This window comes from Callithrix jacchus, chromosome 15 (genome assembly GCF_049354715.1).
Source record: "Callithrix jacchus isolate 240 chromosome 15, calJac240_pri, whole genome shotgun sequence".
Taxonomy (NCBI): Eukaryota; Metazoa; Chordata; class Mammalia; order Primates; family Cebidae; genus Callithrix; species Callithrix jacchus.
In genome coordinates this window covers 6273657-6294418 of record NC_133516.1, presented here as the reverse complement: position 1 = coordinate 6294418, position 20762 = coordinate 6273657, and the positions used below count along the sequence as shown (strand labels likewise).

The 20762-nt window shown below is 44.8% G+C and overlaps 1 long non-coding RNA gene across 3 annotated transcripts in view; it reads right to left on the bottom strand.

The window, feature by feature from the left end:
• Nucleotides 1–8835: 8835 nt before the first annotated feature.
• The window catches only part of LOC144579415 (uncharacterized), a 38324-nt gene continuing 26397 nt past the window's right edge, over nt 8836–20762 (bottom strand). For 2 of the 3 annotated variants that reach the window (XR_013526879.1, XR_013526877.1), the window contains one exon: nt 17194–17705. This is a non-coding gene — a long non-coding RNA (uncharacterized LOC144579415). Of the gene's footprint in view, nt 16531–17193; nt 17706–20762 lie in introns of those variants that run through there. The other variant, XR_013526878.1, reaches the window with a different exon arrangement.

Below are 20762 nucleotides of genomic sequence, written 5' to 3'. Positions count from 1 at the left end.
AGTGGTGGCTCACTGCAATCTCCGCCTCCCAGGCTCAAGTGATTCTCCCACCTGAGCCTCCCAAGTAGCTGGGACTACAGGCATGTGCCACGACGCCTGGCTCATTTTCGTATTTTTGATAGAGATGGGGTTTCACCGTGTTTCCTAGACTGGTCTTGAACTCCTCAGCTGAGGTCATCCATCCACCTCTGCCTCAAAGTGCTGGGATTACAGGCGTGAGCCACCTCGCCTGCCTATTAAGGCCATCTTAATTGGATTGTTGATATTGTTGAAGAGATACTGGGAAAATGAGGAGTATAGTGTCTAGGACAATGCAGAGGGGATTCCAAGCTTGGAAGAGGGTGGGACTAAATGGTGTTTGAACCGTCCCCTATTGTGGGATTCCAGGATCCAGCACTTTCTGATAGGAAGCTCCTGCTTTTGGAAATATTTATATCTGGTGCCCAGGCTGCAGTGCAATGGCACAACCTCAGCTCACTGCAACCTCTGCCCCTGCCTCACAGGGTTCAAGTGATGCCTCAGCCTCCCAAGTAGTTGGGATTACAGGTGCCCAACACCATGCCTGGCTAATTTTTGTTTATTTAGTAGAGATGGGGTTTTGCCATGCTGGCCAGGCTGGTCTCTAACTCCTGACCTCAGGTGATCTGCCCACCTCAGCCTCCCAAAGTGCTGGGATTATGGGTGTGAACTACCTGCCTGGCCTGCTTTTTTGTCTTTGAATCTGTAGATCAGCCAAACCTTTGGGATCTATGCATCAAGCATGGGGCAAGGGTGAAGTGTGCACCCTGGTGGCGTGTGTGCTCTTGTGTGTGGTTGTGAGTGTCCATGAATACTCTGTAGAGGGTGTGCCCTGGTGGTGTGTGTGCTGTTTTGTGTGGTTGTGAGTGTGTGCCCTCGCTGTGTGTGTGCTCTTGTGAGCAGTTGTGAGTGTGCCTGCATACTCCATAGGCTTGCTCATGTCCCAGAGAGCCAGGACCATCTTGGAGTTTGAGAAAATGTTACCAGAATGGCTGAGGAGCAGATTCCAGATGGGGGAGATGTGTAAAGTGGCCAAGGAAGATTTCTGACTGTGTTTGTGGTAACAGAGGGCCCTGGGATGGTGAGTTTGGGGTGGGTAGAGTGGGGCAGGTCAGCTTGCTCACCATAACCACAGCTACCTTCTGTCCTGGGGCCTCTTGGAGGAAGGAATTTGTTTATGGGGTTGCAGGGCCTGGAATGGGGGTTCTCGAGCTCCAGAAGGGAAGGGAAGGAGACTGGCAGCAGTGGGTCCCATCTCTGCTTTTCTGGAGGTGCCTCCAGGGTCTCTGTCCATTCACTGTCTGGTGTAGGGGAGATCTGCCTGCTTGGCAATCCTTTTCCTGCTGTGTATCCTGTGTGAGTTCCTGTGATCTTGGAGGATGTGAGGCACATTTGCCCCGGCAGACAGAAGGCAATAAAGCTGCTTTGACAGATCTATTTTGATTTTTAAAAAAAGTCCTTACATATCTCATGACCACCTTTTCTGTATTTTTCTTTTAAATGAAGTTTCACTCTATCTCCCAGGCTGGAGTGCCGTGGCGTGACCTCTGCTCACTGCAGTCTACCAGGTTCAAGTGATTCTCCTGCCTCAGCCACCCAAGTGGCTGGGATTACAGGCACATGCCACCACGTCTGGCTAATTTTTGTATTTTTAGTAGAGATGAGGGTTTCATCATGTTGTCCAGGCTGGTCTAGAACTCCTGGCCTCAAGTGATCCACCCCCCTCAGCCTCCCAAAGTACCGGGATTACACGTGTGAGCCACTGCACCCAGCCCCATGACCACCTTTTCTGATAATTCCCACATCCTCCTTCCCTGAACCAGCTTCCCAAGCCTACGGACCACCTTTTTTGAGTATGACCAAACCTTAACCCACTTTTCTGCTGAAATCCCAGCCCCTGGACAGCAGCATTTCTGACTGCAGTCGTTACCCTAGTAAGTATTTCTGATGTTGTCACGCTCGCTCTGGAGATGTTCTCTGAATGTGAATTTAGGTCAAATCAGTGTCTGCCATTCCATTCTAACACCTCAGATGCCACCCTGTCTCATTGGTCATAGGCCCTAATCACAAGCTCCTAGTACCTCCTCAACCCTTGGGACACTTGGAGTTTAATCTTCATGCCCTCATGGCCTGGGCCCTCCTTCTGTCTGTCCCCACTTTCTCGTGGGCTGTCACCTGTCAGGTACAGCTGCACAGTCTGAAGTTGTACCCTTTACACCCGTCCAAGCAACTTGCAGGATTTCCGAGTTCCATACAGTGGAAGGAGAACTGAGTCTTTGAGGCCCAGCGAAATGGAGATGGGGATAGAGTTGAAACTCTAACAACGCTGGTGTGACCACTCGGGGAAGGGGTTCTCCTGATCTCTAGGACAGACAGAAGGGGAGCTGTGTAGACACCGGGATGCCCCAAGTGCAGGGCTGTTTGTTTGCATCCAGTGAGGCAATGGCGAAATAGTAAGAGCGATGGCCACACTTGCAGGATCAATGAGGTGAAGTGGACTGAATGGAAAACACATGTCTCCTTTTTTAACAAAGACCCGGGGCCTAGGAGGTGAACACGTACTGTTGCTGCGAGGTAACATGGTGTCTGCTCCTGTCTGAGACCATGTGACCTGGGGCAGATCAAGTCTAAGGCACCTGATTTCCCCATCTATCAAATGGAAGGGTTGAATGGAGGTGCTTCTTAGGTCTCTTCCAGCTCTGACTTTTAGAACCTGAGTTGGAACAACTTTTAAAATGGTATAGCCTTAAGCCATAGAAACACATCAGGCAGAATGATGTATTTCTAAAACATATATGCATGTGTGTGTGTTTGTTTGTGTATACACACATACACACACACTTATGGTGTTGTTTTTTAAGATGGAGTCTGTCTGTCACCCTGGCTGAAGTGCAGTGGTGCAGTCTTGGCTCACTGCAACCTCCGCCTCCTGGGTTCAAGGGATTCTCCTGCCTCAGCGTCCTTGAGTAGCTGGGCTACAGGTTTGCACCGCCACCTCTAGCTAATTTTTCTTTGTATTTTAGTAGAGATGAGGTTTCACCACGTTGTTCAGGCTGGTCTTGAACTCGACCTCAGGTGATCTGCCCACCTTGGTCTCCCAAAGTGCAGGGATTACAGGCCTGAGCCACCACATCTGGCCTCTAAAATACATCTTTTTTCAAAAGCAGATTTCAACAAAATCCAAGAGTCTTCCAGGAACAGTAGCAGAACCACTCTCAATGTATTTGAAGAAATAGAGGAATTCCCAGAAACGTGGGTGTAGAAGTGCAACCCAGAGCTGGTGTGCACGTGGGTTGTCTGGTGCTGCAGGCGGAGTCCTGGACTGTGCTGAGGGCTTTGAGGAGTGGTGGAGCCTGGCTTTGCTGGCCTAGACGCAGAACACACCCTCAGGCTGAGTGAGTGTCTGGACTGAGGGGCAGTTGGCAGTTTGTCTGAGTGGGAAACATCCTAGATTTTCTTGTTTGGCAAAGAGCTTGTGTAAACCCATAGCCACAGTCTGGAGCCTCAGACACACATAAAGTCCTGGGTAAAGCCTCTGGTTTTACCAATTGCAGGTTGGCTTGGCTGCGAGAGGTGGGTGGCGGGGAACGGGCCTTGAGGAGTGGGCTTTCCTCCTGCCAGCTTCCCCTTGTCAGCCCCGGCCCCAGTCCACACATTCTACCATCTCATGGGGTTGCCTGAATTTGTGGGACACCCTTGATCCCATTCCAGAATGTTCGAGGGATGGAGGTAAGCTGGATATCCTGGGAGAGGAGGGGAGTGAGCTTTGGAAATGACCTTTGGGAACTCTTTAGGGAAAAGGAAACCATTCTTGGAGTGAGCATCCCCTGAAACCCCAAGGATCGAACTGTCTCAAAGGGAGAGATGGTTTTAGCAGGGTTTTTATTTTCAGCATGGAAAAGACATTTCAGTTAAGAATGAACATTATAATAATGAAGTATTGATTTTGAAAGTGGAGACAGATTAGGGGCTTTGGGGCTGGATGTAAGTATTATATATTTGGCCTTAGGGTTGGCAGAGCAAGACAAAAAGCTTTTCTTCACACACACAAAAGTCTGCATGAGACGTGCGGGGCAGGTCCTGCTGGGCCGCCGCGATCTGGGTGAAAGGGCCTGGCTCTTTTCCTTGTCCCGGCCTTGCAGCAGCGACCGCCTCTGCACTGGGATCCTGGCTTCCGCAGAAGCGGAAATAGCAGCTGCTCTGTCTCTACCGTGTTAGAGCTCAGCAGTCAGCATACCTCAGTGCGTCTCAGTGGGGGAATTTCACAAAATGCCTGAACTGCTTTGGTATGAAGTATTTTTTTTAACTGTGAATTTTGAAGCTGAAGGGGAAACTTGTGAGAGAGAAACATTTGCCAAGACTTTGGACTTATTTTTAGGTCCTCATCCTCTGATGTCCTCCCTTGGAAATGACACGGAGTCAGTCTGGGGGCAGAGGGGAAGTAGAGACTGAAGGATTTTCTGGGTAACTTGGGCCTAAACCGTTAGAAAATCTCCTCTGCCCCCATTAGCTGGTGAAAGGATTCATTTAAAAATTACAAATATAGTAACATAAGTTTGAATCTTAAATGGCAGAAATAGACATTTGGCCTTTGGATGACATGGTAATTGATGAGTTAATCTGGTTTGAGGCAGATTGAGGAGTCCAGGCCTGGCAGTGCACTTGGGACCAGTTTCTCTACTCTGGGCCACTCCGTGTGCCAGACTGGCTGAGCAGGTGGAGACTCAGACTCTGTGCCCCTGATGGGGCCGGTTGGGGAGAGGTGGTCTGGGGTGTGAGAGGTGTCAACCCCAGCAGCCCCTGCCCTCCTAGCTGACCTAGGGAGGAAGTGTGTACTCTTAGCCTCAGTGGTCAGACCAGGCTCTGAGGGGGAACAGGGCTGGGCATGGGCCCCTGGAGAAGAGAAGATTGGAGGGGCCCTGTCCTGGGGCAGAAGGAGTAGTTGCATTCTAGAATGAGCAGAACTAGTCAACTGAGGAAGACTTCAACTCAATCCAATCGAGCAACCGGCCCAGATGTTGAAGATGTTTAAGTGAAAGCTGGTTGAGCACTTATGAGGCATGTTGTTGAAAATGGTAATTGGATGAAGTTTAAGGTCCCTTAGCCTGGAGAGTCTACCGATCAGAATTCCACATGTGGAGTCAGCTACCTGTGTTAAGCCTGAACAGAACTCTTGTTTGAAAGGAAGTGGTTTGGATCCATGGTGCCAGGTTCTATACCACAGAGCTAGGAATTCCAGAACTGCTTTACTCAGATGTTAATGGATAAAGCCATACCCACTAATGGATAAGGTTATCTGTTATGGATAAAGCCATATCCAGAATTGCTTTGACTCAGACATTAATGGATAAAGCCATGATAGATTGATTGATTTCTATTTGCCTAACCTTCCAGCTTTTGTCCAAGTGAGAAATGGAGAGCCTTTGTCATCTCACATTATGGCGCACTGCTCTCTGTGGGTCTGGATAGAATTAGTTGGCAAGACCCTTTTCTTTTCTTTTCTCTTTTCTCTCTTCCTTCCCTGCTTCCTTCCCTTCTTCCTTCCCTTCCTCCCTCCCTCCCTCCCTCCTTTCCTCCTTCCCTCCTTCCCTTCTTCCCTCCCTCCCTCCCTCCTTCCTTCCTTCCTTCCTTGTTTCTTCCTTCCTTCCTTCCTTTTTTTTTGATGGAGTTTCACTCTTGTCACCCAGGCTGGAGTGCAGTGGTGCATTCTCAGCTCACTGTAACCTCCACCTCCTGGGTTCAAGCAATTCTCCTGTGTCAGTCCCCCGAGTAGCTGGGATAACAGGTGCCTCTCACCATTAGCCTGGCTAATTTTTATGTTTTTTAGTAGGGACAGGGTTTCAGCAGGTTGGCTAGGCTTGTCCTGAACTCCTGACCTCACGTAATCTATTCACCTCAGCCTCCCAAAGTGCTGGGATTACAGGTGTGATCCACGTGCCCAGCCACAAGACCATTTTCTATACTGGAGACTCTTCCCAACAGTGTCCACCCCAAAAGGCTTTCATCCAAAAGGTCTGAGCCTAGGAAGGTTCACCAAGGCAAAAGGAAGCAATGAGTCAAGAAGCATCAGCATCAGAAGGACTACTTCCTTCACTTCCCTCCCGGTGACTCACACTCCGAGAGGAATGTGTACCTGTGCAGAGTCGGGCAGGAAGTCTTGTCAGCACTGTGGAAGCTGGAGTGTCCTGATTCTCGGACCACAGATGCCTCTCTGAGCCATTGTTTATTTATTTTTAAAAAGCACCATTATTCCATAATATTGAGTCCTTCTTTGTGGTTAGCATATGCTGGGAGGCAGGACCATTTTCTCAGATGTCTCATTTGGCAGTCCACATTGTCCCTATACTCCCCATGACTGGTTGAAAATTCCAGTGTGCCCACAGGGGTGCACAAAACACACACCACACACCCAAACACACACAACCATCACCTCATCCCCACCCACCCCCACACATGCCCACACTCATACAGCCACCCACACACACACCTGTGTGCCCAAACACACCCATGCATTAACACCCATACACCTACACTCCTCCCCCCACACACCCGCAGATATACCCATTGAACCATGGGTCCATCAGGACATCTGAAAAACTCCGTGATTGACATTTCATTAATTTCAGGGGAAGGCGTTTTCCAGGGATGGGATTTTCCAGGCTCAGATAGTGCCTTTGGCTGCAAACGCCCTGTTAGCTAAACATTTCCTCAGGAAAATTTTCTAGACATTATGTGATATATCTGTTTGGAATTCAGGGTGTTTAGCCTTCCTTCCGGGGACATGGGAGAAGCTGCCGGAGGTTGTACTGTGAAGTCATTCAGCTCCTAGAAGGCTCCTGCCTGAGAGAGCCCAGTGTTACTGACATTCCTTTCCTTCCTCAAGGCCTGGTGACTTGTGTCCTTTTGCTCTGGGCAGGGCCCGGGTAGATGGGCCATCATCTGGGCCTGTAAACTGTACTTGACTTCTGCATTGATTTACATGCTTTTTACTGTGATCTTGCATCCTAACACAGAATTGTCACCCCATTCCCCTTGAATGTGCTGGATCCTTGTAAATTCTAATTCAATAACTTGTTCTTAGTGTTGTGTGTGTGTGAAACCCTGTGTTCAAGAAAGAAATCATAAAAATAGAACATTTTTTTGCCATTGAAGAAATGGTGTTTTGATTTCTAATAAATATTTATTTTGCTTGTTATGGCCACACTTTATCCTTGCCTTAGGCATGCCAATGTGCAGACTGAGTAGGACCCCTAGAGGGTTGCTAACAGGGGTGGGTAAAGGGGAGGCCAGTTTTGGGGCCTGAAGCACTATCATTGGCTCTGGCTCAGGAGCAGAGCCAGCAAGCCAGAAGACATGTCACCTTTGTACAGGTTTACATCTCAGGGTGCATTCACATCAGGGAGCCAATTTGAACCACTCAGCAGCTCCGGAAGAAGTTTGAGTAAAAGAAGACTCAGGGGGTTGAAGTATGTGCTCACAGATTCACAGCCACATGATGTCAGTGGTTCAGGCCATAAAACCCCTCAGAGAGTGCCCTATCAGCTCCTGCACAGCAAAAGAAACTACCATCAGAGTGAATAGGCAACCTACAGAACGGGAGAAAATTTTTGCAATCTACCCATTTAACAAATGTCAAATATCCAGAATCTATAAGTAACTTAAACGTGTTTACAAGAAGAAAACAACCCCATCAAAAAGTGGGCAAAGAAGATATGAACAGACACTTCTCAAAAGAAGACAGTTATGTGGCCAACAAACATGAAAAAAAGCTCAGCATCATCTAATTTGCATTAGAGAAATGCAAATCAAAGCTACAGTGAGATACCGTATCACACCAGTCAGAATGGCAATGATTAAAAAGTCAGGAAGCTAGTTCAACCATTGTGGAAGACAGTGTGGCGATTCCTCAAGGTCTTAGAAATAGAAATTCCATTTGACCCAGCAATCCCATTACTGGGTATATATCCAAAAGACTATAAATCGTTCTACTATAAGGACACATGTACACGAATGTTCATTGCAGCACTGTTTACAATAGCAAAGACCTGGAATCAACCCAAATGCCCATTGATAATAGACTGGATTGGAAAAATGTGGCACATATACACCATGGAATATTATGCAGCAATCAGAAACGATGAGTTCGTGTCGTTTGTAGGGACATGGATGAATCTGGAAAACATCATCCTCAGCAAACTGACACAAGAACAGAAAATGAAACACCGCATATTCTCACTCATAGGTGGGTGATGAAAAATGAGAACACATGGACACAGGGAGAGGAGTACTAAACACTGGGGTCTATTGGGGGGGAAAGGGGAGGGCCAGTGGGAGGGGGAGGTGGGGAGGGATAGCCTGGGGAGAAATGCCAAATGTGGGTGAAGGGGAGAAGAAAAGCAAAGCACACTGCCATGTGTGTACCTACGCAACTGTCTTGCATGCTCTGCTCATGTACCCCAAAACCTATAATCCAATAAAAAATTAAAAAAAAAAATAAAATAAAATAAAATAAAATAAATGGTGAATAAAGCCGTTTAGAAAGTTAAAAAAAAAAAAAAAAAAAGTCAGGAAGCAATAGATGCTGGAGAGGCTGTGGAAAAATAGGGACATTTTTACACTGTTGGTGGGAATGTAAATTAGTTCAACCATTGTGGAAGACAGTATGGCGATTCCTCAAGGATCTAGAACCAGAAATACCATTTGACCCAGCAATCCCATTACTGAGTATACACCCAAAGAAATATAAATCAATCTACTATAAAGAAGCATGCATACATATATTTATTGCAGCACTATTTATAATAGCAAAGACTTGGAACCCACCCAAATGCCCATCAATGATAGGCTGGATAAAGAACATGTGGTACATATACACCATGGAGTATTATGCAGCCATATAAAGGAATGAGGTCATGTCCTTTGTGGTGACATGGATAAAGCTGGAAACCATCATCCTCAGCAAACTAATACAGGAACAGAAAACCACACCCCACATATTCTTACTCATAAGTGGGAGTTGAGCACTGAGAACATATGGACAAATATAGGGGAACAGTACACACCAAGGCCTGTTGGGGGTTGCGGGGTTGGGGGACGGAACTTAGGGGACAGGCCAACAGGTGCAGGAAACTGCTGTGGCACATGTATACCTATGCAACAAACATGCCTGTTCCACACAAATATCCCATTTTTTTTAGAAGAAATAAAGAAAAAGATAACAGTGCTCTATCCATCACGCCTGTTGGCTGTCAACTTATTTCAGGTGAACATAAACCCATGGTGTTGGGTGTAAATCCCTTCTGTCTACCTCACAGGATTTTCATGAGGAGGCAGTGAGAGAATGGATAGGAAAGAGCTGACATTGTGACTATCATTACTGCCTATCAGCCTAATTCGGAGGTATATGCAATTCTTCATTCCTCTGAGTTATTTTGTAAGGATGGCAGTTCTCAACTTGAATGCCAAGTCTTCACTGCTTGTCTTGGTGGGCTGTGGAGCTCGCAACCACTTTATTAATAAGTGAAATACTGTATTTGGTGAATTATTTACTTAATTCAGATGATTCCTAGAATAACTTCCCTCACTGGGCTGTATCTTGTTGACTGGCAACAAAACAGGGACTGCATGTGACTCGAATCCTAGCTGATACAGGCGTTAGTCCAAAGTTTAGAAATGTGCCATCCATGGGCATATGTTGGGTGGACTGATAGAAAACGGATAGAATATATTTCTGGAAAAGAGCTGCCGAGGTCAATAGGTTTGACCATTTTTATGGTTCTTGATACTGTGAAAAATTGCTTCCCCAAAGCGTTTCATCAATTTGTGCAGCCTTTGAGATTGTATGCTATGCTGTTTAAAAAGCTCTGTTCGTCATGTTGGTGATTGTTTTGTAGGTTTGGTGAGTGTCATATTCCAGTTTAATAGGTAGGGATATCAACACTTGGAGACAGACAGAATGACATGCAAAGTTCATCACACTTTTTCCCGGCTGGAGGATTCAGGTTCTCTGAGGTATAGTTAGTCCAGTAGCAAGAGCTACCATTTTTCTTGCTGTACCAGCAACCTCTCTGTCAATAACAGCAAAAGTTCTGCAGAAAGGAAGTGATTCAGTCCAACTCTAAAAATGTATCTCACCTATATGTGTGAAGATTTAGAACCAGTTCAACAAAAAAGGAATATGAAGTATGTGCAATGATAGATGATGCAAATATCAGCGAGACAATTTCTTCCATTTAAGGCGGCAGTAGGAGGGAGAAGGAAATGAGTGTTTATAAAGCGCCATGCTCTTTCCATACATTGTCTCATTTAATGTGTATAGCAACCCTGATTACTGCCCAGCTGTCCTGTTTCTTTCATCCGTTTCATTTTATTTTTTAAAATCATCATATTTTGTTATTTCAGACCCATCACACTTCTTAAACCTGAGGCCTCACCACTTCCGTATCAATAGCTTGGAAGCCGTAAGTTGGAAACACCTTCAGCTTCTAACCACCAAACCTGTGAATGAATTTATTTTAGCCCACATTCCTAAGCTTCAGATGCCTCCCTCCCTCCCTCCTTCCCTTCTTTTGTCTTTCTCTCTCTCTGTTTCCCTCCCCCTTTCCTTCTTCATTCCTTACTTCGTTCCTTCCTTCTTTCTTCTCTCTCTCATTCTCCTTCCTTCCTTCCTTTTCTATCTTTCCCTCTTTTTTTCTTTTTTATTTTCTTCTTTTGAGACGGTCTTGCTCTGTTGCCCAGGCTGGAGTGCAATGGCATGATCTCAGCTCACTGCAACCTCCACCTTCCTGCTTCAAGCAATTCTCCTGCCTCAGCTTCCCAAGTAGCTGGGACTGCAGGCGCCTGCCACCACACCCGGCTAATTTTTGCATTTTTATTTTTATTTTTTTAATTAAAATAATCACAGTTGCTGAAATGAAGAAGTTGAGCAATGGAAATTATTAAAGTAGAATGGAATCTTACAAATGTTAGTGTAAGAATTACAAGGTATTATCATTTTCTCAATAATTTGATCTTAATCAAAGGTTGATAGTCTACAAAAGAGTTTGTAATTTTAAGCAGGAAACAAAAACATTATCAATTTATTTTTACACTTTATTTATTTGAGATGGATTTTCTCTTTTGTTGCCCTGGCTGGAGTAAAATGGTGTGACCTTGGCTCACTGTAAAATCTGCCTCCTGGGTTCAAGTGATTCTCCTGTCTCTGCCTCATGAGTGGCTGGGATTACCAGGCACCCACCACCATGCCTGGCTATTTTTTGTTATTTGTTTTGTTTTGTTTTTAGTAGAGACAAGGTTTCGCCATGTTGGCCATGCTGATCTCAAACTCCTGACCTCAGGTAATCCACCTGCCTCAGCCTCCCAAAGTGCTGGGATTGTAGGTGTGAGCCATGATGCCTGGCCTACTTTTTACACTTTAAATGGGTGAATTTTATGATATATGAAGTATATATCAATAAAGGTGTTTATTAGAACCTACACTTAATCTCCCTGTTGTTCTGATTTTTCTTTTTCTTTTTTTATTTTTATTTTTAGAAGAAAAGAAAGAAAAAACAGGAGTGAAGGAGAGGAAGAAGGAGGAAAAAAAGAGGGAGAGAGAATGAGAATGTTGCTTTATTCTAAAAGTGGGTATTAATAATGGCCGATCAATATTTTGTGTATTTAAAGTGGAGAATGTATATTTTGTGTATTTAAAATGGAGAGCTCTATAAATATTTATCAAGTTTATTTGTTCCAGATCTGAGTTCAAGTCCTGGTTGTCCTCATCAATTTTCTGTCTTGTTGAGTCTAAGTCTCTTTATGGGTCTTATGTATCTGGGTGTTAGGATCGTTAGCTCTTATTGTTGCATTGATCCTTTTACCACTATATCTTTGTTGCTTTGAAATCTATTCTATCAGATGCGAGAATTGCATTTTTAGTAGAGATGGGGTTTTACCATATTGGTCAGACTGGTCTCGAACTCCTGAGCTCAGGTGATTCACCTGCTTCGGCTTCCCAACGTGCTGAGAATTACAGGTGTGAGCCACTGCACTCAGCTGCCTGAGTCATGTTTAAGAATAAGCATCATTTAGCCAGTAGAAGTGTGGAGACCAGGAATGGTTTCAATAAGCAGGGAAAATGTGGGCAAACACCAACAGGTAGTAGGGAGCTTCATGTATCTGAGGACTGGAGAAGCCTTATGTGGCCAAATTGCTGGGAGCAAGGGGTCAAGGGACATGAAATAAGCCTGGAGGGATGGGCAGAGGCCAGGGCATGGAGGATTCATACAGCCACAGTGAGGCTTTAAGATCTTATAACAAGGGTAAGATGTGACAAAAGGATTTTAAACAGGGCAATTGTGGAGTGTGAACATTTCCTTTTTTTTTTTTTCATGGATTTGCAGGTTTCAGTGGGTGTTTTTTCTTCCACTGTTTTTTGGGACATAGTAACAGTCTGAGGGTGTAGAATGAAGTGTTTCACTTGGGAGTGATGGGGACAATCCTCAGGAAGTGACTGGGAAGAAGAGAAGAAGGCAGGGGCGTTGGTGGGACACGAAGATGTTTCGGTAGAGAAGGGACGTTTGAGCATGCTCTGTTATTCAGCTGACTCTGTTGGTCACTGATTAGACTTTAGACATTGAAAAAGACACTGCAAAAGCCCTCAAGAGGGGGTAGGGGAGGGGCAGAGTGGCAACTAAGGCAGGGAGAGGAAGCCCAGGAAGGTGCTGTCTATGGAATGAAAGTGAGTTGCATTTTAGAGGAGAAACAGGCATTGTTAGCTAGAGTGAAGCCTGAGGCTGGTGGGAGATGGAGGAGAGTGGGAGGGGATTCTAGGTGGGGGAGTCATCTATGTGAAGGTGGACGCAGCCTGATGGGAGATAAGTGTAGAGAGGCATGGGGGGTGGGGGAGAGGGCAGTCATGAATGGCCTTTGGTGCCAGGAATTTGAACTTGAATGATTTATTAGGTACATACTCTGTGCTAGGCACAGAGCTAAGTGCTTCCAGGTCTTAGCCCACTTAATCCTCACGGTACCCTATGAAAGGGGCACTATTATTATGATCATTCCCATTTTATAAATGAGAGAGTATGCAGATGCAGATGGTCAGAATCGCACCGATGCACTCCAGCCCGGGTGACAGAGAAAGACTCCATCTCAAACAAAACAAAGCAAAACAAAACTCAGAGTGGCTAAACCCACACAGCAATATGTTATAGATTAAAAACACACACACATCTAATTAGAAATGCTAAAGACTTGTAAAAGGGAAACATTAGACTTGCTAGAAATAACCAACCCTAAAACTGACTAAAATCACAGTAGTTTAAATTGTACTTTGTAAATTTTACAAATAACTAAAGTTTGATGGGAGAACAGAGTATTCTTGCCAAAATTAACATCTGGACAAAGCTGACCTAGAAAAGTTGGACTCAGGAATAAAACACAATGGAACATTCACAGTGGGAGAAGAAAGCTTGCTAAAACTTAGATACAAACGCTGATAAATCACATTTTTACTACAGAATCTGGAAAGAAGAGTGTTTACTCCAATGCAAACAATTTTAGTAAAGTACAATTACAGAAAGAATGCTGAAAAATTTAGAAATGATGTGTTTTCTAGAACACCGAATATGGAGTAAAATCGGCTTAGTGGGGTTTACTTAGGAATGAAAATGTCTAAGCATATAATATTTATTATTTATTTATTCCAGATAATGTTAGTATTTTCAGTAAATACATTTGAAACTATGATTATGGATTCCTTGGAGTACAGATCATGGAATAAAAACATGCTTTACTGGCTGCTCTGGCCTAAGAGGACAGAGGGGAGGGCCCTGAAGGGGCTGGGGAGGGTGGGACAGCATCCAGTAGAAGGTCCTTTGCAGAGAAGGATCATGGGAGGCAGGGGATTTGGGCATTTAGGACACTGCAGGATTTCTTGAAAGACTGAATTTGCAAACCAGAGCTGTGAGTCACATTTCTCTGCTTGTCCACCACCCTGTTTCTGATTTTCACCATCTCTGCTGGCAACAGCTGGAACCCAAAGACCTCCTCACACCTTGCCTGGGAATAAGGGCAGGCACATTCTTTCAAAATGAGAAGTAACAGCTGTGAAGAATATGCCTCTTCCAAATTTTCCATGTTGGGAAGAAACATTAGCTCCTCAGGTATGTGGGGTATCAGGAGGAGGCTCCCTGCTCCATGTGGTCAGTGCAGAGCCAGTGCATGAGCCACGGTAGTGATGCTGTGTGGGTTATTGTCTGTTTGTGGACAGAGGACCATTCAGCTCCTTGATATATTCATAATGTCATCTTTACCATGAAGCCCTCCTTTCTCTTTTATTTCATCTATGAAACAGCATTTAAAAGTCTCCTCTGGGCTGGGCAAGGTGGTTCATGTCTGTAATTCCAGAACTTTGGGAAGCTGAGGCGGGTGGATCATGAGGTCAGGAGATCAAGACCATCCTGCCCAATATGATGAAACCCCATCTCTACTAAAATACACCAAAAAAATGAGCCAGGCGTGGTGGCCAGTGCCTTTAGTCCCAGCTGCTCGGGAAGCTGAGGTGGAGGAATTACTTGAACCTGGGAGGCAGAGGTTGCAGTGAGCTGAGATTGCACCACAGCCTGGGTGACAGAGTGAGACTCCATCTCAAAACAAAACAAAACAAAAAACCAGAAAAGTTTCTTCTGGATTTCTAAGGAACGCTGAAGTTTATAGACTGGATACTTAGCATATTACCATTAACTCAAATATAAAAATGGAAAAAATAGCAAGCCTGCACAACTAATTTCTACTGGCACTTACACATTACAGGCACACACTTTGGCCGTGGCTCCAGATCACCGCAATAAAACAAATATAACAGATGAGTCACACACATTTTTTTGGTTTTCTGGTACATGCAAAAGTTGTGCTCACACTGTATGTAGTGTATTAAGTAATAGCATTATGTCTAAAAGATGTACATACCTTCACTAAAAATGCTTTATTGCCAGAAAAAAGCCGATGATCATTTGAGCTTTCAGCAATTCATGATCGTTTTGCTGGTGGAGTTCCTTGCCTTGATGATGGCTACTGCCCGATCAGTGTGGTGGGTACTGAGGGTTGGGGTGGCTGGGGCAATTTCTTAAAATAAAACACCAATTAACTTTGCTGCATTGATTGACCCTCCCTTTCATGAAAAAGCTCTCTGTAGCATGGGATGCTGTTTGACAGCATTTTACTCACAGTAGAACTAATTTCTTTTCTTATTTATTTTTTTTTCCTTTTTTTGAGATTAAGTCTTGCTCTGTTGCCCAGGCTGGAGTGCACTGGTGCAATCTCGGCTCACTGCAACTTTTGCCTCCCAGGTTCAAATGATCCTCCTGCCTCAGCCTCCTGAGTAGCTGGAACTACAGGCATGTGCCACCACACCTGGCTAATATTTTTGTATTTTCAGTAGAGATGGGGTTTCACCATGTTGGCCAGACTGGCCTCGAACTCCCAACCTCAGGTGATCTGCCTGCCTCAGCCTCCCAAAGTGCTGGGATTACAGGCATGAGGCAGCCAAACTCATTTTAAAGTAGGAGTAAATCCTCTCAAACCCTGCTATGTTTATGTAACATTCTAAGTCGTTTGTCATTTCAACAATGTTCACAGCTTCCGCAACAAGAGTAGATTCCATCTCAGGAAACCCCTTTCTTTGCTCATTTATAAGAAGCAAATCCTATTCATTCAAGCTTGATCGTGAGATTATGGCAATTCAGTTCCATCTTCAGGCTCCACTTCTAATTTTCTAGCTATCACATCTGCATAACTTCCTTCACTGAAGTCTCAAACTCCTCAAAGTCATCCATGAGAGTTGGAATCAATTTTTTTTAACTCGTGTTAATGTTGATACCTTGATCTCCTTCCAGAGATCCTGAATGTTCTTAGTGGCATCAAGAAAGCTGAATCATTTCCAGAAGGTTTTCTATTAACTTTGCCCAGATCTATCAGAGGAATCACTATCCATGGGAGCTATGGCCTTATGAAATGTGTTTTTCTTTCTTTCTTTCATTTTGTTCTCCCCTCCCCCAGCCTGAAGTGTATTTTTGAAATAGTTAAGATTTGAACGTCAGAATGGCTCCTTGATCCTTGGCTGCAGCATGGATATTTGTTAGCGAGCATGAAAACAACGCTAATCTCTACATATCCCCCACAGAGCTCTTGGGTAATTGCTCTGGAACGTGCGTTGGCTTAAGGAAGTGTTGCGGCTAATGTGATCTTCTATCCAGATCACTAACACTGTCTCCATATCAGCAATAAGGTTGTTTTGCTTTCTTATCATTTGTGTATTCACCAGAGTAGAATTTTTAAATTTTCTTCAAGAGCTTTTCCTTTGAATCCACAGATTGGCTAAATGGGGCAAGAGGCCTAGCTTTCAGCCTGTCTCAGCTTTTGACAGGCCTTCCTCACTAAGCTTAATTTTTAGAAGTATGACTCCTTCTTTCACTTGAACACATAGAGGCTATTGTAGAATTATTAATTATTGTGTCTCAAGGAATAAGGAGGCTGGAGGAGAGGGAGAGAGACAAGGTAATGGCCGGTCAGTAGAGAAGTTAGAACACACACAACATTCACTAAGTTCACAGTCTCATATCAACATGATTCATGGTGCCCACAAACACTTAGCAATAGTAACAGCAAAGGCCACTGATCACAGATGACCATAGCAGATATAAAAAATAATAAAAAGGTTCAGGCCAGGTGTGGTGGCTCATGCCTGTAATCCCAGCACTTTGGGAGGCCAAGGTGGGTAGATCATGAGGTCAGAAGGTTGAGACCATTCTGGCCAACATAGTGAAAGCATGTCTCTACTAAAAATACAAAATTAGCTGGGTGTGGTGGTACGTGCCTATAATCCCAGCTAGTCGCGAGGTTGAGGCAAGAGAATAGCTTGAACCAGGGAAGTTTATGTTGCAGTGAGCCAAGATTGCACCACTACACTCCAGCCTGGCAACAGAGCTAGACTCCGTCTCAAGGGAAAAAGAAGTTTGAAGTATTATCAAAGTGTGACATAGAGACAAGTGAGCAGAGACAAGAAGGGAGCAGATGCTGTTGGGAAAACGCCACTGTTAGACTTTCTAGACACAGGGCTGCCACAAATCTTCAATTCACAAAAAAAATACAGTAACCATGAAGTGCAATAAAGCAAAGCAGCATAAAACCAGTAACTTTATATATACCTCTATTTCCATCTTATATTCTGAATACAAGGCTGTTTATTGAGAATGTCGAACTACCAAAGTAGTATGTATAATAAACTATACAGAAATAAGAAACACTTCTTTGAATAAGCTACATACTTAAAGTATGGTATCTTTAAGACATATGAATTAATTTAGTACATTTGCTTGGATGCCTACTGGGTAAGGCACTGTGCTAGGAGCTCTGTGTGCAGTTGAGTAGGCACAGCCCTGCTCTTGAGGAGCTTACAAACTAGCAGAATGTGTAAGACACATGTACACGATGAGAGCTAGAAGTGATTTCTAATGTAAAGAGCAGTGAATGCTCTCTGCATGGAGTGTGAGTTTAGTTGTCTTTGCAAAGGCTTCTTTCCTTTCATAATATGCGGCCTCATTCACAAACACGGGGCACACGGTACAGTGTCCACCCAGCGGGATCATCTTTCCGTCAAGAGTTAAAAACACGGGATCCCCAGGGTGCAATGGTTTCCAGTCTTGATCCTCTCAGGAAACAATCAAAATGAATACATTATATTTGGCTTTTCTCCTTTAAAAATCTATGTCAGACTCTAGACAACTAACACATTACAGTATTCTACTCTTTTAAAAGAGACCCTTGAGAGAGACATCGAGATTCAGGCAAGTGGTCTGACTACGCTGAAATTGGGGAATGAATTTTGGCAGTACTTTTAAGAGTTCCTGCAGGGTGTGGTGGCTCATTCCTGTAATCCCAGAACTTTGGGAGGCTGGATCACAAGGTCAGGAGTTCAAGACCAGCCTGGCCAAGATAGTGAAACCCTGTCTGTATTAAAAATATAAAATTAGCCAGGCATGGTGGCAGGTGCCTGTAATCACAGCTACTCGGGAGACTGAGGCCTAGAATTGCTTGAACCTGAGAGGTAGAGGCTGCAGTGAGCCAAGATAGTGTGACTGCACTTTAGCCTGGGTGACAGAGGGAGACTCTGTTTCAAAAAAAAAAAAAAGCTCCCTTTTAAATTTTCATAATTGACATATGTAATTATTGTTTGCTTCAGACAGGTGCAGTGGCTCACATCTGTAATCCCAGCACTTGTGGAGGCCGAGGTGGGTGAATTGCTTGAGCCCAGGAGTTCAAGAGCAGCGGGGGCAACATAGAGATCCTGTCTCTAAAAAACATACAAAAAATTAGCTGGGTATGGTGCTGAATGCCTGTAGTCCCGCTCAGGAGGCTGAGGTGGGAGGACTGCTTGAGCCCCCAGAGGTCGAGGCTGCAATGAGCTGTGTACACACCACTGCATTCCAGCCTGGGTGACAGAGCGAGACCCTGTCTCTAAAAAAATAAAAAATAGTTTGCTTCAATACCAGGTTTACCGTGAATGTAGCCAAAGGGATTGACAACATTAAAAGGCAGAACTAAGTGCACGTCTGTAAGTGCACATTCCACCTCTTGCCAGCTCAAGTTAAAGTCTGTTCAGCAAAATTTAGGAAATAGCCATTAAGAATCTTCTGCGTTCAGGACATTCTCTGCTGGGAAACATAAAAGTGAGCCATGTTGAACCTGCATGCAAGAAGGTTCTATTCTGATGGGGGGATTGGCGGGAGAAGGTAGTGCTGGGCTGGAGAAAGTCTGAGACAGGTGGGAGTATTCCAAATGTGCTCCTACACCGGGGTAACAACTGAGTTTCCTGAAGGGTCCTACCAGGGACTTGGAGCTTTGAGACCTCAAGCACCAAGGCTGTCACACCACAGGAACCCTGGAATGGTCCTTCTCAAACTTTGATGTGCTTGTGAATCATCTGGGGATTTTGTTTCTTTTTTGAAATGGAATCTCACTCTGTCTTTCAGGCTGGAGTGCAGTGGTACAGTGTGATCTCGGCTCACTGCAGCCTCCACCTCCTGGGTTCAAACAATTCTCCTGCCTCAGCCTCCTGAGTAGCTAGGATTACAGGCACACACGACCACACCCAGCTAGTTTTTTTATTTTTAGTAGAAATGGGGTTTCACCATGTTGGCCAGGTCAGTCTCAAATGCCTGACCTCAGGTGATCCACCCACCTCAGCCTCCCAAAATGCTGGGATTACAGGCACGAGCCACTGCACCCAGCCTGGGATTTTACTAAGATGAAGATTCTGGTTCCATAGGTTGGGGGCGGGGGCCTGAGACTCTGCATTTCTAACATTTCCCAGCAGCATCCACATCACCTAGGAGCCTATTAGAAAAGTGGGATTTCATTACATGCAGCAGACCTGACACATCCAAATCTTCACATTAACGAGTCCCCACTCATTCACCTGCACAACATGAATGTTGAGAACTGCCATATCACAGAGACTTTTTCCATCCTGGTAGCACATCATTATCACTTGGGATGCCAAATACAAATATACAGGTAGAGAGGTGGGCCCATTGCAGATAAATCAGAGTCTCAGAGTAGGGCCCAGGCATCATTATTTTTAAATTTTACTTAAAAATTTACATACAGTTAAATCCACTCATTTTTATGTACAGTTCTGTGAGTTTTGACACACAGAACCTACAATCATGCAATCAGGATACATTTTTTTTTTTTTTGAGATGGAGTCTCAGTCTGTGGCCCAGGCTGGAGCACAGTGGCACGATCTGGCTCACTGCAACCTCTGCCTCCCAGGTTCAAGTAATTCTGCCTCAGCCTCCAGAGTAGTTGAGATTACAGGCACCCACCACCATGCCTGGCTAATTTTTTGTATTTTTAGTAGAGATGTGGTTTCACCGTGTTAGCAAGGATGATCTTGAACTCCTGACTTCATGATCCACCTGCCTCAGCCTCCCAAAGTGCTGGAATTAGAGGCGTGAGCCACTACACCTGGCTGGATAAATACTTCTTTTACCCCCTCCTCGAATCCCTCATGCTAGCCATTTATAGTTGACTGTTTTCTGTGTTTATTGTTTTTAAGCCCCAGATGATTTACGGGGTGGCTTGGCTGAGAACCACTTTTCTGAACCGGTGGTTTTCAGGCAGCGACTTGCCCCAGAATCACTAAAGGAATGTCTTCAGCACACAAAGGACTAGACCTACCTGCAGAGATTCTGATGTCGTGCTGAGCTACACGAAAACCACCTGGTGAACTCATCTGATTCCCTGTCTACACTCAGGAATTAAATCAGAACCTCTGGGAATGGGATGCAGGAATCTGCATTTTAAAAAGCTCTGCAGGTCATTCTCATGTGGCTTGAGTTTGAGAAGCACTACTTGGCTAGTTTGTGGTGGGTTCCAGGCTTTGGGAGGGCATCCCCTCCGTGATTCCAAGGAGCATCCTTACTAAGAACTACCGCTGTTAGGACAAAATCTAGACTCACAGTCTGGTCTCAGACTGTGTGTTTTCCAGGCTCTGCCATCGTCCACTCACTCCTACTCTCCATGGACCCAGGTATTCTTGCTGCTGTGCCTCAAGCGCTCCAAGTTTGTCCCAGCCTCGAGGCCTTTCACTTGCCTTCTGCATAGCTGGCTTCTCATCTTCTGGGTTTTAACTTCAGTGTCACCATCGCTGAGATGGCACTTTGTGACCACTCCATCGAATTGGAACCCTTTGTTACCCTCTG